This window comes from Parasteatoda tepidariorum, chromosome 9 (genome assembly GCF_982258835.1).
Source record: "Parasteatoda tepidariorum strain Cologne lab strain chromosome 9, Ptep-v5.0, whole genome shotgun sequence".
Taxonomy (NCBI): domain Eukaryota; kingdom Metazoa; phylum Arthropoda; class Arachnida; order Araneae; family Theridiidae; genus Parasteatoda; species Parasteatoda tepidariorum.
The window spans coordinates 69,325,148-69,336,034 of record NC_141763.1 but is presented as its reverse complement, the minus strand read 5'-3'; the positions used below and the strand labels follow the sequence as shown (position 1 = coordinate 69,336,034).

The following is a 10,887-nucleotide window of genomic DNA, read 5'->3' as shown; positions in this document are numbered from 1 at the left end:
GGAATAAGATGATGCATTAATAATTGAAATACCTTTAATGCACATCAAAACCAAAATGCCGGAAACAATAGGCGAGACTTAAAATTCATAATCACGTTTTTAGATTTAAATATGTGAAACAGTCACCTTTGTCGCCAACAATCATGCATACCTCGAAATCAAGAGAATGACAAAAAGCTGAATGTTTTTCTCAAAGGTCATATATCACAAGTACATTTGTTCTGTGCTATGAAAAACGGCGCATGATATATGGAGAATAAAAAATGTACTATGATGAACTACTTGCTGGATGCGAGTCGCCTCCATCAAAATAAATTTTTTAAGAAAGCAGAAGATGGGAGAAGAAAAAAATTTAGAACAATGTCTGATGATGCAAGGTCGTTGTAGTTGATATAAAAAGGTATGGAATTCGGCGAAGTTATGTCACACAAGCACACGGGTTGCTCGTCACCTGTTTTGCTGAGAATCTTCAACAAAATGAAGACTTTGGTAAGGATCATTGATTTTAGTTAGAATGTTCATTTATTCCAAATGCTCGCTCTTTCGTATGCATAATTACTTAGTAAAAAAAGAATTTTTTTTAAAATATTTATTGTTAATTTCAATGTTTTATTGTTGTAGCCAGATTATTAAAACTTAAAATTGAAATAATTATAATTTTTTTCCAATATTAGGGCTATTTATTCAACGAAAAAAGTTTAATTATTTATATTATGGGCTGATTGAACTCTTCGGTTAATAAATAAGAAATGCAACAAGTGCATCGTGCATAAAAATTCAATGTTTCAGTTAATTCAAATTTCAATTTAATTAGTCATTGATTTTTACAAGTAAAACTTTGTTGCTATGAAAAGACTGAGGGAAAAAAATCCGCACGTTTTTCAAAAATGTTTCATAACTCGATTTAATGCCCCGTTTAGGTAGCCAACATTTTAAAATTAATATTAAATATCATAATTTTTTGTTTTAAACTTCATATATTTAATAAATGCATCCCTTTATTATTAAACATTTCACTGAGTGTACTATAATAGTTAAAGTAAAATTTTTAATTGTTTTTACAATGGCTTTATAATTGCAAGGTTGGGTTTATAGCATGACTTTTCCAGAAGTTTAGGTTTTTTGCAAATTGCTAATAAATTATGATAATTGCAGATACTCTACAAGTGTAAGGAATTCCCGCTACATACCATGCACAATGTACTAAGACCTCTTTCTTCCTGTAAGGAAAATGTACTGTAACAAAAAACGCTCTACTACACATTTTAAGAAAGTTAGCTTTATATTACATTACCCCAAGTCATGGAATTTGTTTTATCCTTTTATACATATTGTTGTTTTTAAGTAAAATGCTTTTGATGAATTCTTCTACAATTCTTTAGAAATTTGAGTAAAATTATTTTTTAATTAACATGGCGAAACTGCTCTTCTGTTAATTAATTTTTTTAGCTTGTCTTTCACTCTAATTTGCTAATAAACAAGTTTTTTCAAGAGACAATCGCTTTAAAGTAAGAGACATAAAGGCTTAGAGATGTAAACTATAGATAAGTTTTTTAAAAGAAAGTCCTTTTTTTTCATAAAGGAACTCTGAAGAAATCCTGTAGATTAAGATCGAAATTTTCTGAACCATGGAAGAAAAAAAGAGGGGGGTGAATGAGAAAACAACAGAAGGGAATTTCTTTTTTTCATAAAAAAAAATTTTAAAAAAAATTCATATTACGAAAATTTTAAGACTAAATTTATTTTAAGACGAAAATTTTAAAATTTGTGAAAATTTTAAGAGATGCCTTTAGATAACAAGCATATTAAAACTAATCGCCAATTCAATTGCCTATTTGCTGAAAAATTATTTTAAAATTTTACAAATCATTCCCGTTCAAAAAAAGCTAAGATAATAAAGATAACATTTATTTTTTCTATTTATTACTAACATGAATTTCAATTATAAATACATAAGACTGAGTAGAGTACTTAACTCACTATTAGCAAATATCAAGCCGATGTTATAGGATTTAGATATCAAGGATCTTTAGAGATTCTAAAACAAACTTTAAAGAAATATAATATAATATAATATAATATAATATAATATAATATAATATAATATAATATAATATAATATAATATAATATAATATAATATAATATAATATAATATAATATAATATAATATAATATAATATAATGTAATGTAATGTAATGTAATGTAATGTAATGTAATGTAATGTAATGTAATGTAATGTAATGTAATATAATATAATATAGTGTAATGTAATGTAATATAATATAATATAATATAATATAATATAATATAATATAATATAATATAATGTAATGTAATGTAATGTAATGTAATGTAATGTAATGTAATGTAATGTAATGTAATGTAATGTAATGTAATATAATATAATATAATATTTTAAAATATTGACAATGTTGAAATCTACCAACTAAATATAGTCCTTATTTTAATTCATTTTTCACCACATTTAACTGGGCAAAATTTAACAAGAATATTAAAACAAAAAAATTAATTGTTTACTTTTGTAAGGAAAGCGCTTTCCTATTATTGTGGGATAACAAGGACGAAGTATGTTTGTAAAATTTGTTTGGTTTGAAAGAGAACTTTTTTTTAAAACAAAATGCAGCAAAGTTGGGCATTAATTTGTCAAAAAATTGCAGATAATTTTTTTATTATAAAATTTAACACCGGAATGAATAGTTTATTTCAACTTTTACCTAAGTCTGCTAGCACTTTAATTGTTTTCACTTTTTTTGCATTTTTCTAATGACTAATTAAATATTCAGTTAAGTTAAAAAGGAAAATTATAGCAGCTTTCATTAGGTACGCTTATTACATAAATACAATTTCCTGTTGAGATATGATTTTATTTATAATTAGAATAGTGTTTTAATGTAGTTAGTAGTGTAATTATTTAGCAGGCGTAGAACATTTTGAACAGCAGAATTGCTTTTCTTGACTTCTTTTAACAAAATATTATTAAGAATTAAAAATTTAATTGCTTACAAGGTTTATAGTCTAAAATAAAAAAAGTCTCTTTTAAGAAAAATTTTAAATTAAATATAATTACCTGTTTTAATTTCTGAAATTATCCATAGACTTTATTCCACCAACATCTGTATTTAGCATTGATTTAAAAAGGCGAAAGAAGCAACTAAATCGTTTGGTAATTTAAAAAAAATTTTTTTTAAGGAATATTGCCAATTTATATTTCGGTTTTTAAATGAAATATTTAATTTCGTTTAAGGCAGTCAGAAATCGTCTGCTATATTAGATATATATTTACATCGGTGACGTTGTTTCCAGGCTTCTTTTTTTTTAAGCTGATGATAATTCGTTAAAATTGATAACGATTGAAATTTTTTTGATCTATTCAGAATTTGACGCAGTAATAGTTTAAATTGATTCTTGTAATGAATACTCAGTTTTCAAAAAATAAAAATTACACAAAATAAAGTTAAAAAAAAGTTTTATAAATAAAATTTTCCCATAATATAATTTTGGGTAATATAAAATTTTTCTCCTCAAGTTTTATCAATTATATTTTATTTTCAGTAATTTACGTCTTAGTTCTTCTCTGAGTTAATAATTATGTATTTGTAAAGCATCTGCGTTACTATTCCAATATAAATACTTATTGCAAGAGTAATTTGAAAAATATTTTTCTTGAGTTAGAATTTATTAGTAATATTTTCTATAAAATTCAAAAATGGCGTTCTCTACAATGTTTTGCATTTTACCCTATTTTTCCTTACTATTTTTTCTACTGGCGAATCTATAGCAAAATTAATCATGTCTTTTAATGCTCTTTATTTTTATAATATTCAATAACTAGTTATAAAAGTTTTTGAATATTTTTTTATAATATTCAATAACTTTTTATTTTTCTTCTTTTTGCCACTTTACCTACCAATCTTGCTATCCATTTTGAAATTTTTTCTTCAAGCGCAGACAAAACTAAACTCCTGTTTGTGAAAATTGCAACACCATGAAGGAATCGTCATAATTGAATGAAATTTACTACACAGTTGAGTGGTAGTGGTAAAAATAAATGATTAAACTTTCAAAGCAAACAAACAATAACAAGAGATCGAAATAAGTATTTTGTGTAGCCACCACGCACCGCAATAAGCGCTGCTACACGGCGTGGCATGGAGTCAAGCAAATTTTAAATGTCTGTATGCGTACCCAAAGATCGTTTGTAAAAGCAACAGGACGAGGATCACGAGCGAGGCACCGACCAACGAAATGACACACATATTCAATCGGTGACATATCTGGGGAATACGCAGGCCAAGGAAGAAGCTGTACCTGTCGCAATGCAAGGAAGGATTGAAGAGTCCTAGCAATATGAGGACGGGCATTTTCTTGTTGAAATACAGCGCCTGGCAAGGCTTGAAGGAATGGAACAGCTTGGGGCTGTAAAACTTCACTGATGTACTGGTTGTTGTTCAGATTACCCACAATTCGTAGCAATTGAGATCGTCCATGATATGCTATGGCATCTCAGACCATAACTCCGGGTGCTCGTCCACTGTGGCTTTCGATAATGCACTCCGGAAGATGGCGTTCACCGGCATAGCATCTGATACGAATGCGGCCATCATGGTACCACAAATTAAAGCGGAATTCATCAGAAAACAGAACACGCTGCCAATCATCACGCCAGTTCCTATGCTGATTGGTCCATTGTAGCCGCAGGCGGCTATGGTTTAGCGTGATGGTGATCCTGTATAAAGGAGTCCTTGCGCGCAGTCCACGCTGCAGTTGACGTCTACGAATTGATGAAGCACACAATAAAACACCTGTAGCTATTGACCACTGTCAGCACCATGCGGACCAGGTGTCTATCATCGCGAGCTGACGTGACATTTCGGGGTCCACTCCCGGATTTCCGAGTTGTCTGACACTCGTCCGTCCACTACTTCCAAACACGCATCACTATGCTTCTGTTACGCTGCACACGAGCGGCTACTGCACGATAAGACAATCCAGCTTCACGAAGGCCGATGATTCTCTCTCTTTCAAACTCCGTAAGTTGTTGAAATCTCGCTCTCTTTCATCGGAGAGGCATAAGTAACGTCTGAGCTAACGTTTACCACAAGCAGATAACCACCGATAACCATAGACTCCTCGCTACAGCCGTCTATTTATTCGGATCCATCAGCCGTTCAGAGGGCGCTGCTCAGCATACGCATGCGCTACGGGTCTGAAATTCTAATCATTCGCATATTATCATTTATCATTTGCATATTATCATTTATATTATCATTAATCATTTGCATTGCTTTGCATTTCCTGAAAATTTCAGTTAACTCGCGTAAGTTCTTCATGGTGTTGCAATTTTCACAAACATGAGTTTATGTATTTTTGTAAATAAAGTACGAATTCCAAGACTATGATTACATACAGCGTTTAAGAAGAAAAAAAAAATAAACATATAGTAAAACACATTTGTATACAAAAGAATAGTGCAATAAATTTTGTATGCAATATTTGTAAAAAGAGTATAGCAAACGAAGAGCAAGTACTTTATTTTATATTTTATAACCGCCGTTGAACAGCCGATCCAATTTTTGAGGTTACGAGTACTAACGTTCAACTACGTAACCTTGTAATTTTGAACCCAATCCAGAAGACAAGGGAACTCCTGGATCAAGTATTGGAAGAAATTTTACCCTCGTGGAGGATTTTTTTTGATGGAACTAACCCGCATTTGCGTTACATGGAGGAAAAGATCACGAGAATAGCCTGATGACAAGGGGACTCTAACCCATGATCCGTCTACCACTGAGGATATTTCACGGCAGCACTGTGGTCGGTGCGGAATTCGTATCGACCAATAATCGCTGCAATTCGAACCCGATCCGCCTCATTGAAAGGCGAACGCTCAATCCCCTGATTAATTAAAAACTGATTAAACTGTCTCCTCTAATTAATTAAAATTATATTAATTTCAGGTAGCGCTCTTTCTCCTCTTGTCCGTCGTTCTCTCCGTAGTGTCAGCTTTGCCACTGATGTACTACAGTTACCCATATACAGCTTCTTACTACGCAGCTCCTTATTATTATGCACCAGCTTATGCACCAGTTTATGCACCAGCGTATACAGCACCATACGTACTACCACTTCTCAAAAAATAATGCTTTTGCTATAGGATAGAACCAAGTAGGTCATGAAATCTTTTGTGTGATTAATCTTTCATCTTTGTTTTACTAACACAGATTCAACAATGTCTATTGGGTCTGTATCTGTACAAGAGATTTACTCTGAGTTGGGATTAATTCTTAGAAATGAAACCAAGAACTTTTATTCCGAACTTGTCCTAGCCCGAAATCCATACAATATCTCTTAAGACCTAATTATATACAATTTTCCTAATGGCTGCCTTTAATAAATATTTCTGGAATCATTTTAAAAATGATGTCACAAAAGCACTTACCTTGAACTTCTTATTTACTATCAGAATCTCATACCAAATCTCAATTATCAAAAATGTATGAAACTTTTTTGTCCCATCAAATAATGTCTATTTAGCATTTTAAGAAATATTTCTTAAATAGTCAATATTATTTTTTTTTATCTTTCATACAATTTTTTAATTTTGGACCTACACCACATTATAAACCTAAACATTTTATACTTTTTTTTTTGTTTAATAACTAGTTCAAAAGTTAATGAGTCAATAATTAAAATATGAAAAATTAAGTTTCGAAACTGATCGAGATAGAAAGGATATATATATATACATATATATATATATATATATATATATATATATATATATATATATATATATATATATATATATATATATATATATATATATATATATATATATATATATATATATATATATATATATATATATATATATATATATATATATATATATATATATATATATATATATATATATATATATATATATATATATATATATATGAATGTTGTAGCGATGATAGGAATATAGAAGAATTTTAAAAGGAATGCAATTCAAATAACGTTTTACTCATTATCCATTTAAGGAGAGTATTTAGTGAGGTAATGAAATGTGATAACTTAGATGAAAGTGTTCAGAACAGAACGCGTGGAAGTAAAATATTTTGGGTAATTGCTCCAAGATGCACCTTTCGTTTGATCAGGGTAACACATTCATTACGTTAACATTGATTACTTAAAGCCATTCATCAAAGGCAGAAATGGATTCGTTTAAAATCACGGAATTTGCTTAACTTTGGAAAATTTGATATTGATGTACAAAATGTATGCCTTTCAAGTAAACCTTTACCATATTTGTTTGTCTTAGACAGCGTTTGAGCAATTATTTGATTATAAATGACTTTATGTTCCCTTTAAATACTCTCACGTGAGCTGACTAGTCATTTATAAGCAATCTGTGATGAACTCTACTTACTTTAATTTATAATCTTATTAGATCGCGAGAGAGAAAAAATATCAAAATCAATGTGATTGCCTTATGAAACCTGGAGATGCTTCTAAAACTTGCCTTTCTCGTTTCCTGTGCTTCCTCTAGTAATTAAACATGCTTCGGTGTTTCAAATCACACTTTCCTCAATAGAGATTCCATAGCGTTCTTATTTTTATCTCTCTTGAATATTGATTTGTGACTTCTAATGTGAATGCTTTTTTCCCTTCTTTTGACAAGAATTCTAAACTGTATACATATTAAGGTTTATCCTTACAGAACACTCTGTTTACAAAGCACTTCACTATAAAGTTTTCTAAATGATTGAAGTAATATTTATATCGTGCTTTTTTCCCCTCGTATATGTTTTTATTTATTTATTTTTAGTCGGAATTCTGTTCTCGAAATGCTTTATGATCGCCGGGTTTTAGTAAATATGTATCATTATACTGAAATCATCATTATACCCCTTTTATATGTATTATTGTTGAAAATAATTTCGTAATACGCTTTATATTTATAATAATTACTTAATATACTTATTGCGACTAATTTCATAAAATTCTTGGCAATAATAGCATAATTATACGTTATTAGAAGATTGATCTTGCGAAAATTAAATCTATTTATCATAACTTAAATGAATCAAATGTCGAAATGTTGTTAACATAATAAACCAAATCTATTTTTACGAAATTCTTTCTTTTTCAGATTAACTGCTATTCAAGCGTTCCTGCACAATCATTCCAAGTTGCCATCTCACTGTATCAAACTTTTAAAATAATGCAAAATTTGTTATGCTTTTCCTTCCCTTAAAAATACTTTCCACCAAAATAAATGCTGCCTGCTTGTAAATTCCAATAAAGAATTTTCGTGACATGAAATCTGTATTGTGTTTGAGTTTTATTACTTACTTATTTATTTTAAATATAAAGGTCTTTTTCTTCCTGCCTCAGTATTATTGCAACCTTAGCTAGAAAAAAATCGTTCTACCAAGCGATTATTTTCAATGGTTTATTTCAATTGCTGAACAAATTCAAATACAGTCTGCAGAATAAAAAATGGAGCATCTTAATCATTTTTGATCATACGAGTGGATTTTCAAGTACTTATAAGAAACTTAATGTTTCGAAAGCTTGACATGAAATTTGTTTAATTATTTATACAGATGATGATTTATTCAGAGAAGTGAAACACCTACTTCTTCTAAATAAATACAGTAGAGTCCCGATTATCCTAGTTAATGTGGACAAAAAGAGTAGGTATAAATGTAATTTACTTAACAAATACGGAATTTATACGGGTACACCACATACCATTCCTTTTATAATTAAAAAGCTTACTTAAAAACGCTTAAAGAGCATACTTTACGAGAATTAAAGAGTTTTGTACTTAAAAAAGTACTTAATCGTTTATAGTTTTACATTACTTTGGCGCTTTTCTGCAGCAATGTTTCTCCATTTTTTTGGGAATCACAGGATGGTTGGTATCGCCTGTCCTGCTTGTTCCATATATTCAATAGCACTTTCGATAACTTTCAGCCCATCTTTATAAGAGATTTAATCGTCACTGTCTCGATGACGTCGATGATTTTCATCGTCACTATCTTCATCATCTACGCAAGATTCATTTTCATTATTGACGATATTAACGATCATTTTTTGGTAATCTCGTGTTGTCCGTCAGTTTGTATTCCTGAGTGTGCGGAAGATAAAATTCAGAATTCTTTTCCGCGGTAGTTTTAAAATAAAAAAATAAACTAGAACAAAAACAAAAAAAATTCCTTGAAATATTTGATAGCTCGGTTAAATATGTGGTATACTCGGATAATCGGGACTCTACTGTAAACATTTTCTTGAACATATTCAGATTCTTGAGCCAGAAAATATGGGAAGGTTTCAGCCGCAATTAGAAGAATACGGTCTCAAAATAGTTAGGATCTTTAATGCTAATTTTACTCTTCTTTTATTACGCAAAATATTTATGTTAATTTAAAGAAATTACATACAGTTATATATTTGTTTTATCCAAAGATATTTCCATGCAATTTTTTTTAATAATTTAATGAAATATTGGTAGAAAATCATTTTATTTGTAAGATGTACAAATTTTTACATTACTTAAATTGTGTAGGTACTTCTAAATACACAACTTGAACAGAATCGTTCTCATAGTTTATAAGTTATGAAATTTTTAAAAAAAAAACTCATAGTTTTTATATTTTTATTTCTTATTAACTATTCGACCGCTTTCGTTCAAGTTATGTATTTTTTCTTTAAAATTACTGAGTTTAAAATACTGAAAAAACTTATGCATCGTATAATTCTAGGAACGCGCATTTGATTTAAATTGAATTTAATAATAATTTCTTGAATTAAATTATAAAACAGTTTTAACTCTTTAAATGAAATATTGTTTCATTGAAACATTTTTGGATGAACAGTTGTGCGCGAACAAATTTTGATTAGAAAATTAAATAAAAGTGAAATTAACATGAAGAGGTTCGAGCTTTCGATCTCTCTCCTGATTAAACGATTGCTATCGCATTTCCATGTACCACTTACTCCATCCCCGATATTTCTATTACATGCTGTAACACATCCACTTATATGCTGTAAATGTCAAAAATAATAATCCGGTGCGTGAAGAAAAAAAGGTGTTTATTTGAGGGACATTCTTTTTTCTGTCCGTCCTTTTTTTGCGTTAAAATATCGACTATTTTTTGGAGACAACTAATTTTTAAAAATGAAAAAAAAAAATCCGGCATATCAGGCAATGTGGTATACATGGCATTTATGATTCTGTTAAAATTTTCTCTATATGTTCCATGTATAAATTTATTACACAAGTGTTGTTTTTTTCTTTTCACTTAGCAGAATTTTTTTTTCTTCAGAGTTTTTGGGGTGTCGAAACTCAAGATTCTCTCTGGAATTTGTAGAGAAACACATCTACTTACATTCGGTAGTAATTTTTGCGGAATGGGAGAACCAAGACCAGTTATTTTGTGTTCCAGTACTTTCCCACTAACTATTAAGAAATAAATCACTCATGGTCTGCAATAGAGGCACAACTCAAAAAACATGCGTTTTGAGCTAAGAACAGCTGTAAATATGAAAATACACTTTCTTTTCAGCAGCAATACTAGCACAACTCATAATTCAACTTGAAGGTAATCTTAAGCAAGCTGAAGCATTTCTTGCGCATTTTCGTTAGCAATGAAAACTTTAAACCCACTTATCTCAAAGCATGATTTTTTTTTTAGTTGTGCCGCTATTGCAGCCCATGAGCGAAATACTTTCAGCAGATCTTTGTATGTAAGGCCAAAGGTCATTCAAAAATCTTCGAAGTAATGATATTTTCTTAGACTTCGACAATCAAAATTTACTTGTGTCAACACTGAACCCAGAAGGTACATGCTTCTACGAATATATACTAAT

General features: G+C 29.7%; 1 long non-coding RNA gene across 1 annotated transcript; it reads left to right on the top strand.

Annotated features, from left to right (window-relative positions):
- The first annotated feature begins 336 nt into the window (after positions 1-336).
- On the top strand, positions 337-8,334 carry LOC122269558 (uncharacterized). Its single transcript, XR_006225263.3, has 3 exons — positions 337-489; positions 5,982-6,189; positions 8,162-8,334. It is a non-coding gene; the product is annotated as an uncharacterized LOC122269558 (long non-coding RNA).
- The last annotated feature ends 2,553 nt before the right edge of the window (positions 8,335-10,887 follow it).